Raw genomic sequence first — 15,254 nt, 5'->3', positions numbered from 1 at the left:
TTAATTTAGACTTTCCTGTAATAAAGATACAAGAAGCTAACCTCATTGTGTGAACCTTGTTTTCAGTTTTACTTCCCTTCTTCGATGCAGTAGTTAATTCTTCTGTTACTTTTAGTGAATCAAACTGAGTCTGTGGATTACTGCAGATGTCAACAGAAAACATCCAAAATGTGACCTGTGAACAAGCTGGACTTGGTTTAGGTCAGAGTGGATGTAAGGAGTCTTTGCACTACTTGTGAGACAGGATAGTGGGACTGGATGGAGACCACTCTGCTCCATGGAACAGGGTGTTGCAGTGCAGCAGGGTGTTGCAGTGTGCAGCAGCAGCACAGATACAGGGGTGGCCCGGGTTTGCCACCAGTCTTTTGGCTATGGCTTCGTAATAGACAAATGGAGGATGCTGCAATAGCCTCTGGAGTGGACACACAGCACTGCAGATGCTCCTCTTCTGCTGCAAGTGGGCTGAGGCCAAAGCAGGTGTTAAGAGCTGAGACCACTGTGATTCCCAGTCACCCCCCAGTGAGTTGGCAGAACCAGCTGCACATCTACCCTGCTTTGTGAACACACCATGGTGTTTTTGGCTGTGCCCTGTCACTTCACAGATGAGACAAGGATGTGGAGAAGAGGTGCCAAGTTGGGGAGAAGAGGAAGTGGAGTCAGTGCTGTGCAGTCTGCTCTCTCTGCATGGCCAGCTTGGAGGCCACAAACCATGTGTGAGAGCCACTGGTGCACAACCCAGATCAATATTTTCTTCATAAAAATATTTCATTTCAGTAACTTCCCCTGGTTTAGCTAGGTAAGTATTAGAATCTGAGTTTCAGTGTGACTTTTTGGTGCATGAAGGAAGAGTGCTGAAAATAATGGATCAAAAAGAGTAAGGAGAAAGATTCACAGAGAGATTAGCAACTTCCTTAGAAACTGCAGATGTTTCTGAGGAAAACTGGGCAGACACAGACATGCTCCCATGCTCCTGGCAAAAAGAAGATTTTGGGGGAAATCCTTACATTCTTCCAGTTACAGATGCCTAAGTGTAATTTTACCAGAGCTCTCAAAGTGAGCAAAATATTCCTAGTTTTGTAACAAGAAATATTTGCCGAATTGGAGTTTTTCCTCTTGACTAAAATGAATAAGATTCTTAATGTGAATTTTGTTTGTAATATTGTTTAAGATGTTTCTGTATATAAGGTCTCAGAAGTCTGTTTCTGAAACGGTAATGCATAGTAAGAGTAGTGTCTGGTTCTGATTTAACTACCCACAGAGTAAGTTTAGAATGTCAGGTTCTAAATTAAGTATCAGAATATGTGATTTCTCCATCTATTTTTTACATGTGAGTATGGGATCAGGAGCTTTTCCAGCTGCTTGACTTTAACCAAAGCCAAGTTCAAACAGGGCCATTCAGTTCTTTAATCTCTGAGGGGTTTTTGTTGGTACTTTGTCACTTGACTCAGTACCTACCTCTCTTTCAATTCATGAGAAGGATTGTTGAAGGTACTTAATTTTAATCTGCCAGCAACAGGTTGGGATTTGTCCCATGTCATAAGGTGTGTAAGCATAAATGAGGTGCAGTCAGAAGAGGGTGCAGGGAGAAGGCAGTTTGCAGCTCGAACCACTGTGTGCATTAAGGCCCCTGTAAGTCCTGTCTGATTATTCAGTGAGCTCTGTCAGGTTGAGCAACTCCCTTTTGTTTACTTATAAAACAAAATTAACTTTTTATGGATGGAGACTCTTGATGGAATGAAAATGAATTCTTTATTCCTGCTCCAGAGTCAGATTCCAGATGGTCTGGTTATAGTATTGTCACGTAATCAGCACTTCCTTTCACACTTGTCTTGGTTAATGTCTGACAAAAGGTCTTTGAAATTGCAGGGTCAGTTCCATTTATTTGTCTTAGTTTTCTGAAAATATTTCATCTTTAAGATGAGTAAATTAGTATTTAAATTCTTAATTTGCTTAAAAGAGGTTTTATTTTTATAAGTATTCCAGTACATACAGATTGGTCCAACTCTGAGGAGCAGACTTATATAATACAGAGCAGTAGCATAGAAATAGTCTTCAAGAAGCTGAAATAACAGTATCACTGCTTGTTTCCTACAGTCTCATGGCTGCCAAGGTCTGCATGGAAGGAAACTGTTCTGTCTTCTCTGAACTTTTCATCAACATTGGGATAAACCTCCATAAACTTAATTTGAAATCTTAGACATGTATTAGATTTTGTTTGTATTGGAAATCTCATTACATAAAGCTGTTGTGTCTATTTCAGTTTTGTTAAAAACACTGTCAGGACAATTTTCCTCATGTTCTTCTGCTCCTGTTCCTGGCTAAGGCACTGGTGAGGTATGACAACTTAAACAGAAGTTGACTTGTGTTTTTTGGATAGTGGAAAATATGGGGTTTTTTTTAGAATTAATGCTTACTTTATCTGTACCTTTTGTTCCTTCTGATTCCTCTTGTCCCTTAAGAGCTCTTTGGAAATATGCATTCCACAGTTAGTCAGCATGACCTGCTGGACTGAGCAGAAGGCAGATTTGGGAGTTATAAATCCAAGGACTTGCTGTGTGGCCTTAAAAAACTTGCTTAACCTCTGCTTCCCTGCCAGTAAAACCAGAATACCTTAATCTTAGAGCAATGTTGTCATTAGTGTGCATAAAAAGTCTTTAAAATTAGCTACTGGTACTGATAGCCTGTGGGGTTTTTTTACTCAACGTATATATATTCACTTTACCCAATATATTAAGGACAAAGTAATAGAAATTCCTTGATATGTCAATTAATAATCTCATTGTTAACTATTTTTTCTTTAGCACTCTTAGTCATGCATGAATTGCAGACAAAAGCTCTGATCTTACATCATCACTCTCCAGCTGAGACTTCTGCACCAGTGTGTGAAGTCCCAATGATTTCAGTGGCTATGGACAAAAGTAATTGGTATCCAGAGAAGATTTAGATCCAGAGTCTTGACCAAGGATGGAAGACCTGCCTGTTTTCAGCTAGACATAATGGAAATGAAAGAAGATTAAAACAGGGAAGCTGAGCTAGGTGTTTGCCATTTCCTACAGTTTCTAAGAAATTCATCCCTGTGTCACTGCCTCTGGCTGAGGTTCAGCGTAAGCAGAGAAGGAAGGATTGTGAACAAGACACTTCCCTTTCTTCTTTCTGGTGGATGTAGGGGGTCTCACATTTCCCTGTTAAGCAGGGGATCAGTTTTCATTCTGGAAACAAGTTTGGCAGCAAGAGGCTGTATGAGCTATGGAATCAGAGCTTTGGAAGGTCTTCAGTGACATTTCTCCATTCTTAGCACATCATTTAATGACAGCACTTGATGGCCAGGTCCTAAATCTAGCATCCAGGCTCAGAAGTCAGGCCAGACACTGCATGTTTGAATGCAAGAAGCTGGGGAGTACTCTCTAGCCATGTCTTGGAGTAGCTGTGAAGCTACTTTGCTCAGATTGCTCCAGTCCCACAGGGTGAAGAAGAGTTTGTAAAAGGGAGCTGCTTTATTTCCTGTAGCATTTCCAAGTCTCCTTCATTCTGCTCCCTGGGTTTCCAGTCCAGGCAGTTACACAGGATCGTATCTTAAAGGTCTTACTCTGTTCTCATACAGCCCTTGGCAGCACCTTGGCAGTCCTGTGCAATAGAGGTCAGGGCCAAAACTCCTCACAGCATTAGAGGAAATGAGCAGTCTGTTCTCAGAGCTGGAGCCCACCTTGCCTTCTGTTATCCAGAAGGAAGAAGTTTGGGAAATTTCAAAGGAAACAAAAAAGTAAATGCAATCTAGAATCCACTGAGAAACAAGAGGGAGGAAGAGTAAAGGGAACTCAAGGTACTGATAGCAGGCTTGTGAGGCTTTATTTTGACTGTGAAACTCATTGCTTTCACCGCCCCCGTGCACAGTGTTGGGCTGTGGAAACAAAACGCCGGTGTTCAGGGTGCTGCATTGTGAAAAGCTGCCTTGAAGCGTCACGCTGACTTTGGTGAGGCTCTTGGTGCAGCATAGCTAACATCAGAGACACTTCTCTGGTATGAAAACAGCCAGACTGAAAAATATTATTAGTGCTGCAAGACGTATGAGTTAAGCAGTCTTAGGCCTCCTGTGTAATCGGTGTTGTTTCTATTTTCTGTTGTGTTGTACTTGAGAAAATGCCCTTTACCACATATTTTATTGCACTAGGCTGAGGCAAGATCAAGTGTGAACCTCTCATTAGATGTTCATGTTGAAGCCTGTGCTGGCCTCATTGACCACTAGGAGATATGTTGCTTACAGTGATTGTTAAATTTAAAAATAACAGCAATTCTGATTCTCCCTCTGCAATCTAACGCCAATCTCCCTTTGGAGCAGCTGAATCCTTTGCATTCTCTTACTTGGCTGCTTGCTCATCTCCCATGAGGATAAAAACAGAGTTTAAGGGAATTTCCCATGTGGAAACTCCCTGTTCGTTATGAGAACACGGGGTGCACATTAACTGCATTCAACAGCCACTTCACTTTATTTTTGGTCCAGTTTCATTTTTGTTAGCTTCATTGTTTTTCTTGGAGAGGGGGGAAAAGGTGGGAAAAGGATTTACTGACCCATTATTAGTTCATAAGATTCCAATCTGACTTTCCACACTGTAAATCCAGAGTAACTCCACTGAAGCAATGGTATTGCTGCAGCCTTCCACTGTGGAATTGCCTGTCTTATTGTCTTGAAGCTCATTGTCCATAGAAATATCAAGTAGAGATTGACAAAGATGTCTAAGAAACAATAATGTCTCTTTCCAGCTGTGTGAATTGCAGGCAAATTTCCAACCATTCAAAGCCCAGAATTTTTTTTTTTTATATGGGCAGCTCATCCATTCACAAGAGAGACTGGTATGCCTCAGCAGGGCAGCTAACTTAGGACAAGTAGCTATGCAGTGGACTTTGTCTTAGTGTTCAGTGGTATGTAAATATCTGATTATAATTTATGACAGAAACACAAAAGGCTGGGAATATTGATTAACAGTTGCTCTGGGAATGGGGGAAGAGATGGGTAAGGCGAGTGACATTGCTTGAATGCTGCAACTGACAGACTCTAAGCATTATTTAAACCCTGTGCAAAGTGTAGATTCCTCTTCTAAAGACAAGATTAACTTCTAAAGACAAGATAAACTGTTTTATATTGCCAAATACTCTTCAAGGAGTTGTTACAATTTGTAAACAAATATCTTAGCTACTACAAACCACCAGGCTGGGCAGGTTTTAGTCTCTGTGTCCTCATGTCACCCTGCTGTACTCTCCAGGTGAAGACAAGCTCCTTTAATTCTGCCACAGCTGGGTTGTTGTTTCGTTGGGTTCTTTTAATGAGCCAGCTCTAAGACGAGATGCTTGCCTGCTTTTGGCAGTGTAGATGACAGAGTCAATTCTTTGGTGGCACTGTGCAGATATCTGAGGCTTTCTGAAAGCTCTCTCAGTTTAGGTCCATCCAGCTGTCTGACACCAAAATACTTTAAGGTGTGGACAAGGTAGTTTTACAGCCAAGTGATCTTAATAATTTCCTAAGGAATATTAAGATAAATAGCTATAAGTGCAAAGTGTGAGCCTGTAGCTTGTTCTCTCAGTCCTTGCAGATGCAGCAATGATTGTATTGGTAAAATGCTTGTATTGCTTGTAAAACCAAGATGTGCAATTATTAATGAATGGAACTGGCTACTCAGAGTTAAGTAGCAAATCTAGCTAAATTAAATATTGATTAAGATGCTTAGGTTCTGCTTGCACCATCTTTAGCTTTAAACTCCGAATATATTTTCTTTTTATTAGGAAAAAAATAATAAAAATAGATAACTTGGAGTTTTAATAATGAGGTGCTTTGAAGACCAAGTCCTGAAAGCAGGAAAATTATTCTGAATAGAATATTGGAAAGTAAATGAAGATAAAGCCAGTTCTCCGTAGAGAAGGGAGAGTTTCTTAGAGATCTCAGCCAAGTAGAAAACAGAAAGACTAAATGAATGAGACTAGAATTGTCTTTCTATGTAGAGAGTGTCTTACACCAAATAAAAGGCTATGTGATTCAGGCAAGGAATACTTCTCTCTCACTGGGAATAATGAGGTATAATTTTTTTGAAAATAAAATTAGTGTTCAGTTCTCTAGTTCACTCACTGCATTGAAATGGCACCCTGTCTCATGAGTTTTCAGTGGCTTTGTCTTTGCTTTCCATGTTTATTCATCATTTATATAACACTGAAGGCTTTTTTGTGAGAAAGCAATATTATCTTGCCACAATTGCTTCATGGGTATTAAAAATGGAAATAATAATAAATTCTACGGGGTTTTTTTTGGTTGTTGTTGTTTGTTTGTTTTTTTTTTTTTTTTTTTAATTTATGTACGTGGTATCTTTCCTCCCTGTGCTAACAGTGAAGGACAGGGTCCAGCAGAGCACAGCCTCTGGAAGCATAGGCAGTGTAGAAAGGCTGTAAAAAGGCTAATGTGTATAAGATTCCCATCGTGAAAGATTTCCAGAGCCCTTGCAAGTACTAGATCCTTGAGAGGAACTGGCATTTATTAGAAAGACTGTTGATGACTTGAAGGGTAATAGAGTCAGCCCACTGGCTATGAGTGGTGTCAGAAACCACACCAAGGCACCCCAATTCTTTGTGTCATTCATTTGAAATTACGTGCCTTTTTTTTTTTTTTTTTTTTTTTGACAAAGATGTCGCAGGTGGGCATGAAGCTTTATATTTTTATAACTATGTTATGCTCAAGTAAAACAGGGCAAGTAAAGAACGAGTGTAAACATGGGTGTGAATGGAATGGACTAAACCCATGGGATCCTGGTAGGATGCAAAAAAGAAAACAGTGAAAAAAAGAAAAAGAAAGTACAGCATGGAAAATCAGGGACCAATTTTACCAAACTAATTAGGCAAATATGAAGTAAGTAGATTCTGTCTTGATGGAGTTACTCAGGTAAATACCTGTTTACCTGAAAGCTGTATCTGGCCTTAAGCACTGACTTAGGGCTTCTCCGCAGCTTTCTAATTGTTGCCCTGAAATAACCTCTTTCTGTCAGTATAACATGATTCACCACTTTGCCAAGAGTACCTGTGTTCTTTATCACGTCTAACCTTGTGTTCCACAACTCAGAGCCAGAACAGTTTGTATTGGGCATGGCACAAGCATCCTGTTCCTCCACAGCACTCAAACCCTGTTCAGGCATTCCCCAAGTATTGATCAGCATGGTACCCTTAAGCTGAGACTGCTGATGGCAAAGCTTGGTAATAATAATGGAGTTTTTAGATCTTCAAGGCTACTTCAAGAAATAAATTACTTCTGGGGAGATACCAGCTGACATTACAAGAGTTTGAGCCATAGTCTGCAGAAGTCAGCAAAACATTTTCTGTAGACATCAGAGTTCCTGAGCAGAATTGTCACTTCTCATGCTAAACAGAATGAAAAACACAGACCATTTGAGCTTACCTTAGTATTCCTCATTCTCTGACAAGCTTGAGCGTACATTATTATGCTACATGAAGGAAAATTGTCATTTTCCTCCCTAAATTTACTTCATTCTGTTTTGTATCTATGGCATTAATTTGCATCCAGCTTTGGGATTTCTTCTAAAGCATATAATTCCTTTTTAATTTATATTTTTAAAATACCACCAAAATATTTGCATTAGCATTAAATAGGCACTCATCCTGTCCAGCAATCAGGTACATGGCTTGCTGTGAGGACAGTCCTCACAGAGTAACAACATGGTAAGCCATTGCTCTTCTGGGTCTCTGTGTCCCAATGTATGCTGAAAACTCAATGACAAAAGCAAGAAACAATTTTCCACCCTGAGACACAACCATTTGAACAAACAGCAATGCCAAATTTTACAAAGCTTTCATTCTACATCAGCTCTTATGACTAGCCACATCCCCATAATCTCTGGGTGCATTCCAGTACTGCCTTAAGTACTGTGCCCAGCATGTGTCTAGTGGGGTTGTTCTCTCACTCTTGCCTTGTGTTTGTGCTTTCCAATTGAACTTTTTCAACAAGAAAGCATCAGCCTCTCTAGGCTCTCCTTCCTGTTATTTTTGGTCAAGCTTCCTTTCCTCAGATAAGATCCATCTTCATCCAGATATCCAAAGCAACTTACCAGGCTAATGCATAGCTTCAGCAGTTGCAGTTCCTGTGGGAAGACAGAGAATTTTTTTTTCTCAAAATAGCTTTTTTATGAACTTGTTTATTATTTCCTTCTCCCTCTTTCTAAAACCTTGAATAGTTCCTTAATTTTGGTTGTTGGAAAGCTGTTACTAAGCTCTTCTCAGTGTCTAAGCAGAAGCAAACCAGAAATTTCAGTATGCATGACCATGTCCCAGCCAGTGCCTGCCATAAGCACACAGTTTTGGGATGGCTTTTCTGACAGTGAGACTCGGTCCTGGTGGGCAGTGACAGTGCTCAGACTGCACCTACCCCACTGTGGGACCCATTCAGAAAGTGAACTTTTTACATGTGTCTGTTGTGACATGCAGGGTTTTCCACCATCCAGTATGCCTGCAGTTCATCCAGTAGCACAAAAACCTCTTCTTCAGAAAAGGATGTTTTATCTGTGGAAGACAACCAACATTGTCACCAAATCCATGTTTGCAATTTGGTACAGTAAAGAGTCCTGAGCTTTCTTAATAAGTTTTCTTCAGTTTCTTTGCAAAAAAAGAATTCTCAAATGCAATCTTTCCATCTTTCCATCACCCCCACTCCCCCCCCCCCCACGATGTCCTTCAAATGGAGTTCCAAGGTTCTCAGCACTGTAAGTGAAACTGATTTTCTGCTGTTGCAAGGATGGCCTGGTCTAATGTGAGAAGGGAAGGGACAGAGGGAAAGATTGGGGTGGTCCTGAAGTCAGATGTGCCTCTGCCATTGCCAGTGCCACGAGAAGGCAGTCACTGCTGCAGCTGGGAGGGCTTCATGAATCACAGGTAGCATAGAGAGGAACAACAGGCAAATGGAGAGAAACCTGAATAACCACATAATCCAGTACTAAGCGGAAGATTCGTGGAAAAGTAGAACATTAAAAGTATTGGTCACTGTAGTTGCAGTGAGTGAGATTTGTCAGGAAAAATCACTCACTTGTTCCTACTTTCACTCACAGGATTTCAAAGCATCTACCAGAAAAAAAACCAAACCAAACCAAATCAAAAAGCAATACACCAGCATATCCACATGCACATCCCCCAATATTTAAAAGGATTTGAGCCCCATACTTACACTTCCCACTTGGTATAAATATAAATAAAATAGTATAAACAAAAACTCAGGTAATTTGCAAATTCAAGCACTCAGAAAATATAACAACCACATTTTAGTCCAAACTTATTGTGGTTTTCTTTTCACATGGAGGCTAAAGCTCTCAAAAGATCTTAAAGACATCCAAAAATCTTCACTATGTCTCTGTAAGGTCAGATGTGGAGTATCTGTATAAGTGAGAGATATGGATTATCTGTACCAGGATAAGTGACAAATAGGTGGATAGAAAACTGACTGGTGTGCCTGACTCAAAAGGTTGGGATCAGCAGTACAAAATCCATCTGGTGGCAGGTTACAACTGGTGGTGTTCCCCTGGGACTGGTTGGTACTGGGCCAACACATTTTAATGTGTGTATTAACAACTGGAACCTGTGGGTAATACCAACTTGCAGGGATGTGGTTCACATTCCGGAGGGCAAGGCTGCTATTTACAGGGACCCTGACGGTGGAAGGAAAGGACTGACAGGAGCCTCATGACAATCAGCAAAAGCAAATGCAAAATCCTGTTCATTGGATGGAATAAGTTTGTGCAACATCTCAGTCTGGCCAATTGTCTAGGAAGCAGATTTACAGAAAGGGTTCTGGGTATCCCTGTGTATCTCAAGCAGGATGTGAGATTAGCTCAGCTGGTCAGAGCATCGTGCTAATACCACCAAGGTTGTGGTTCAGTCCTGTGGGTTCAGTCCCTGAATGGGCCATTCATTTAAGAGCTCAACTCGATGATCCTGCTGGGTCCCTTCCAACTCAGAATATTCTGTGATCTGTAATGTACTGGCAAAGACCAACCATATGTTGGCCTGTTAGCAGGAATATAGCCAGCAGGTCAAGAGAAGTTGTTCCTCTCTGGTATTCCACACTTGTGAATTCCACAGCTGGGGTACTGTGTCTGCTCTGCAGTTCCCAGCTCAAGAAGTTCACTGAAAAATTGGACCAAGACCAGCAGAAAGTCACCAGGACAGCGATGGGGCAGCAGCATGTGTTGTTTGAAGAGAAGCAGTCAGAGCTGGGTTTGTCCTGTCCCATGAAGAGAAGGCCAGGGGAGATGGTTTTGCTCTCCCCAGCTCAGTAACGTGAGTCAGACTCTTCTGTGTGGTGTACACTGATAGGATAAAAGGCAATGGGCACCAGCTGCAGCACAGGAGATCCATTCAGATGTTAGGAAGATCATTTTCACCATGAAGGGATTTTGTTCCAGAAAAGGCTTCCCAGGGAATCTGCGTCATTTCCAGACCTTCAAAACTCGACTTACATGGTATTGGGCCATCTGATCTTGCTGGACTAATGTTTAACAGGAGGAGGGACAAGATGACTTCTAAGGTCTCTTCCAATCTAAATGACCCCAATTCTAAAGGGAAGAACTGCTGAGGGGAAGTCCAGTCCCACTAAAATCTATTGCTTTCATTATGAAACTTACTGGTTGAGGGGGATGTGAAATGAAAAGCTCATGCCACCCACAATAACAGTTTAGATTTTAGAATTTTCAAATTATTTTAGTAGGCCAACACTAAGGTATTTTTTAAGTTTTGTTTTGTTTTTTTTTGTTTCTCTAGAAGAACATGAGAAAAGATCAGATGTTTGTCTGGTAATCAAATAGTAACTAAACCTTAAGCTCTTTCATCAAGAAAGGGTGCCCTGACCTTCAGGCCAGAAAGTGTTAGCCTCCCTCCTCTTTCCCTGGCACAGCAAATACTCTCTCTGGAAAACAAACTCTGGAAAGAGTAAGTGAGGCATTTTTACAGGAAAAAGAATTCAGTTAGAAATTTTTAACCAGGTTTACACGGCTCCCACAGTGCAGGACCATCCAGCAACTTTAAAACAAAAAGTAGAGAAAGAGCTTCCTCACACTGCAACCACTGTAATTTCTGAGCAAGAAGGACATTGTGAAGACAAAGAAGGTGGCCAGTATTTGAGATTAACACCTCTGAAATGCAAAGTATGTCCCAAAATAGATTATAATCATAAATGATAGAACTCTGCTTTTCTGTCTCCCACAGTAATGATGCATTTGATCTAAACAGGAACTTCCCACAGAAAAAGAAAAAGCAAAATGAGACTTCAGACTTTGAGCTTCTGTGGTTGTGTCTTGTGACTGCGATGTCTTTGTGTGTGGCAAGAGGGGTGGTGGTAACCAGTTGTGGAACAGACTTCATAATCAACTACAAGATTAAAATGCTTTCAGTGATAGTGGCCTTCATCTTCCTTGCATCAGACAGTACAAAGGAATGTAAATCTGTCCTAAGTATCGTATAAAATCTTTGTTGCCTGCTTCTTCATCACCTCTTTTGCCAGAGATGGTTAATTATGGATGGAAAATGCTCTCATCTGCCTGACAGTGTCCTAGACACCATCCTGTCAGCCAAGTCTGAAGAAGGGAATTTAGGGAAAAACTCGCCATGATTGTTCTCCTTCAGCTGAATCCAGACTGCATTCAGATGAACATCCAATATTTCATCTTTCCATTTTCATCTTCCAGTGCAGTCTTGAGTTCTTCCAAGTGGGCATTGCCTCTGCCTGGGTAACTAGTGCCTACCACAGCAAGTTTCTGCCCCTGCTCACTATTGCAATAGAGTAATTAACTAACTTAATCCCCAGCCACCCAGATGTGGGCACACTCGTACTGTGATAATGGTGATAGCAAAATGAGAACCAGGAGGAATTTATTTTTATACTCTTGATAGCTACAGGGCATTTGGGGAGAGCAGGTAGAGCAGCAAAAGCCATGCTGCCATCTGTGTGTTAGCTATGAGTGTTAAACTATGTTGTCTTGAATGTTACAAAGACTCTTTATCCAGTTCCCAAATTGGTTGGTGAATACAGGGAAGATTCTGCTTGTTGGATTTGATGGTCAAAAATTGATCATCCTGACTTGTAACTGGATTGTACCTAGGTGAGGCCCAAGGATGCTTAAAGCTGCCTTTGGACACCACAGGCACGTCTGGGAATTCCCAAGGAACCTAAGAGAACTTGGCTTCCCACAGACACCCTGGGAATCCCAAGGAGTCTGTTAGAACATATTTGCTGGCTTGATTCTGGTTCTGCGCAAATACTGATCCTGGATCCTTGCTTTGATCCCTGCATCCCACTCTCCTTCCTGGTTCTTCATTTCCTGCCCCAGCCATTTGCACTGGCCCAGTGTCACCCCCATCCCTCTTTTTGGGGCTGTGGAAGGGGAGGATGTCCCTGCTAGACTGCTAACAAAATTTTTCTCAAAAAAATGCTTTACCATATCCTAGCCAGCATGTATCTCCAGAGAAATATGTCGCTTTCCTCAACAGAGTCACTGTGTTCAAGTCAGGCAAGAAAAGCTTTTAAATACCTTTAGCAGAGTCTGTCTACCAAACCTGTGAACTCTCAGGCCATGAGAGGAAGTTTTTAAAATGCTCTTCATGTACAGGAAAGCCTTTTGTCTTCAAGAGTTCAACACAGGGCCCTGTCCCAGCCACTCAGTCCTGCTTCCCAGCAAGCTCCCATCCTCTACCCCTCTGCTCTCCACTGCTTGCTGGAAGTGAAAGATGCTGCAGCAAGCAATGCTGTGGCCCTCCAGGTTTGGAGAAGTTCTTATCTGGTTTATACTCTCAGAGTACAGTTCATGGTCTCAAAAGAAGCCTGCCCAGATCTGCCTGCTATGGCTGGTGACAGAAAATGCACTGCCTGATGTGTCCAGAGAGGTGACTGAGTTGAAGGGGTTTCAGTTTTTTTCCATCACTCTGATATTTTCACATTTTCTGTTAATAAATCTTCAGATTTAGAAAGACACTGTGTGAGAGGTTATGCAAAATTTGGCCGGGGGCTGTTGTTAGACCATTAGCCTTAATAAAGGTTTTTATGTCATGGTAATAAGACCAGTATTTCTGATAGCTTGTGACAACAGACCTAAGAAGTCTGATCCCCAGAATTAAGTAAAGGGATTTTTTACAGCTCAGAGACAAGGGAAAGGGTCAGGAATCCAGCTGCCATGGCACCTTACATTTCCACAGTCAGCTCTGCCACTGTAGTAATTGTCATCAGGACCTAATGTCCCCACAGTTGTCCTCCATGGCCTCTTTTCACATCTCTGTTATCCTGGGGACTTCACAAGAGGAAAAAAATCAATGTGGTACAGTGAAGACTAAGGCACAGTTCAAGATATTTGGGTTTCTTAATTGTATTTTTAGATTATTCAGTGTTCAGCATTGGAGAAGATGGTTTATTAAAGGTGTTTAACTTTGGAAGTTTCAGACTTGCAAAACACCCTATTACATTCTTATAAATTTTGTGCCTGTAAGTAAATATACCTATATAACAATTCAAGACCCGGATGGATGGTTTATTCTTCTCGAGCTTTTGGATGGAAATAATCTTGAGCTTTTAAAAATACTTGCACTTTTAAATATAAAAATGAGTAGATTATAACATTTTGATATGTGGTCTTGTTTTCAGAAGATGAGTTGGAATGTTTTTAAGCTTGTAATTTTCCTTACTGTACAAATCTTCCTAGAAGAGATGGTAGATTTAATCTGGTAGAGGCACTCTCAGCCACAGGCTGTATCCTCTCTTTAACAGTGTGTTGGAGCATTTATGCACAAAAGTCAGCAAAGCTCAGATATCTGATCAGCTCTAATATAGACAGTCTGTGCTCAGGGACTCCAGCATCCATCTGATGCAACTTGCTTCTCCTTCCTCTGGATCAATAATAGCTAATAGAGATGAAAGGAACACATCAAACTCCTTCAGTGTTACCATTGATGCTTTCTGACAAGCCCTTGATTGAAATGAGGGACTCCACAGGCACTTTCTGTTAAGAACAAAAAGATAACAGTAAACATTTTTTCAGTGCAATCCCTTTCATTTACAAAGCATGTGCAGAAGTCTGTTTCTTTTAGAGCAGAAGAAATCAAATAGGAGTGACAGCATCTTGGAGCTGGGAACAAAGACATTATCCTTCAGCCAAAAGCATCTACAAGGGTGGGGGATTTTTCCTGCTATGAAGACTTCTATGTTTGTCTGCATATAGTTGGTAATGTTTTTTTTTCTGTGCTGTGTCTGCATGTCTTTAACATTCACAGAAACCATCAGAGATAGCAAAGGAGCCACTCTGCCCTGTTGTGAGTCAAAATCTTTGTTGTTTGAGTGATTTGGTTCCAGAAGGGACCCTAAGCCTCCCTGTAATAATGGAAAGTGTCTCTGTTCAGCCCCTGACAACACTTATCATCATAATAGCTCCGAAGGTCCAAGGACACAAACGAGGACAGGACTGCAGGTGAATTTTACGAGACCAACCTATCTCTGCACTCAAAAACTATAAATAAATATTTGGGAATCTGAGCTTGTATTACATGTCTGAGACAAGCTGCAATTTTCATGGTACTGGTTAGGAACAATTGCTTTGAAATCAGTTTGTTTTTCATGCAATAATTGTAATAGCCTATGGTAAGACACCCATGGACTACAGAGGGTCTGGTAAGGGGAGAGGTGGTATATAGCAAGATAGGAAGTACTGAGACTGTAAGGAATTAGCAGGTAAAGGATGTGTGAAACATTGCAGGATGACATGAAGCAAAGGTCTCTGCTGACCTGCTGATTTTTAGGAGCTAGTAGAGGTGAATACTATTCCCTAGACTTATTTTTGCTAGGTCCCTCTTGAAAACTGCTGAGTGGAGAAGGGGTTAGCTGTTTTATGAAAAATGCTGTCTCGTGGTTTAAAGGTTGTCTGGGCACTGATCGTGGGCTTGCTTGCTTAGAGACCACTGCATATCCTAGCTAGAGTCTTCCTCCCTCAGGTTCTGCACTGGGCAAAGTAGTAATAGGAAGTCCAAAATCAAGTCATGTGAATTTTCTTACGATTTAATACTTTTTTCTTGTTGTCTTGTCTGATAAACTTGCCCAGCCATCCCCCAGTAACTTTGAGTATCTCTTTGGATGCAGGAAGAAACAGACAACCAATTCCCTTCAGATTAGTTCAGCTACGAGAAGGCGTGAGTGGGGCTGTGCAGGGTGTGGTGCTCTCTCATCAAAATCAGATAATGCAGGG

Source organism: Vidua chalybeata, chromosome 1 (genome assembly GCF_026979565.1).
Source record: "Vidua chalybeata isolate OUT-0048 chromosome 1, bVidCha1 merged haplotype, whole genome shotgun sequence".
In the NCBI taxonomy this organism is placed as follows: domain Eukaryota; kingdom Metazoa; phylum Chordata; class Aves; order Passeriformes; family Viduidae; genus Vidua; species Vidua chalybeata.
This window is presented reverse-complemented; position numbering follows the sequence as displayed.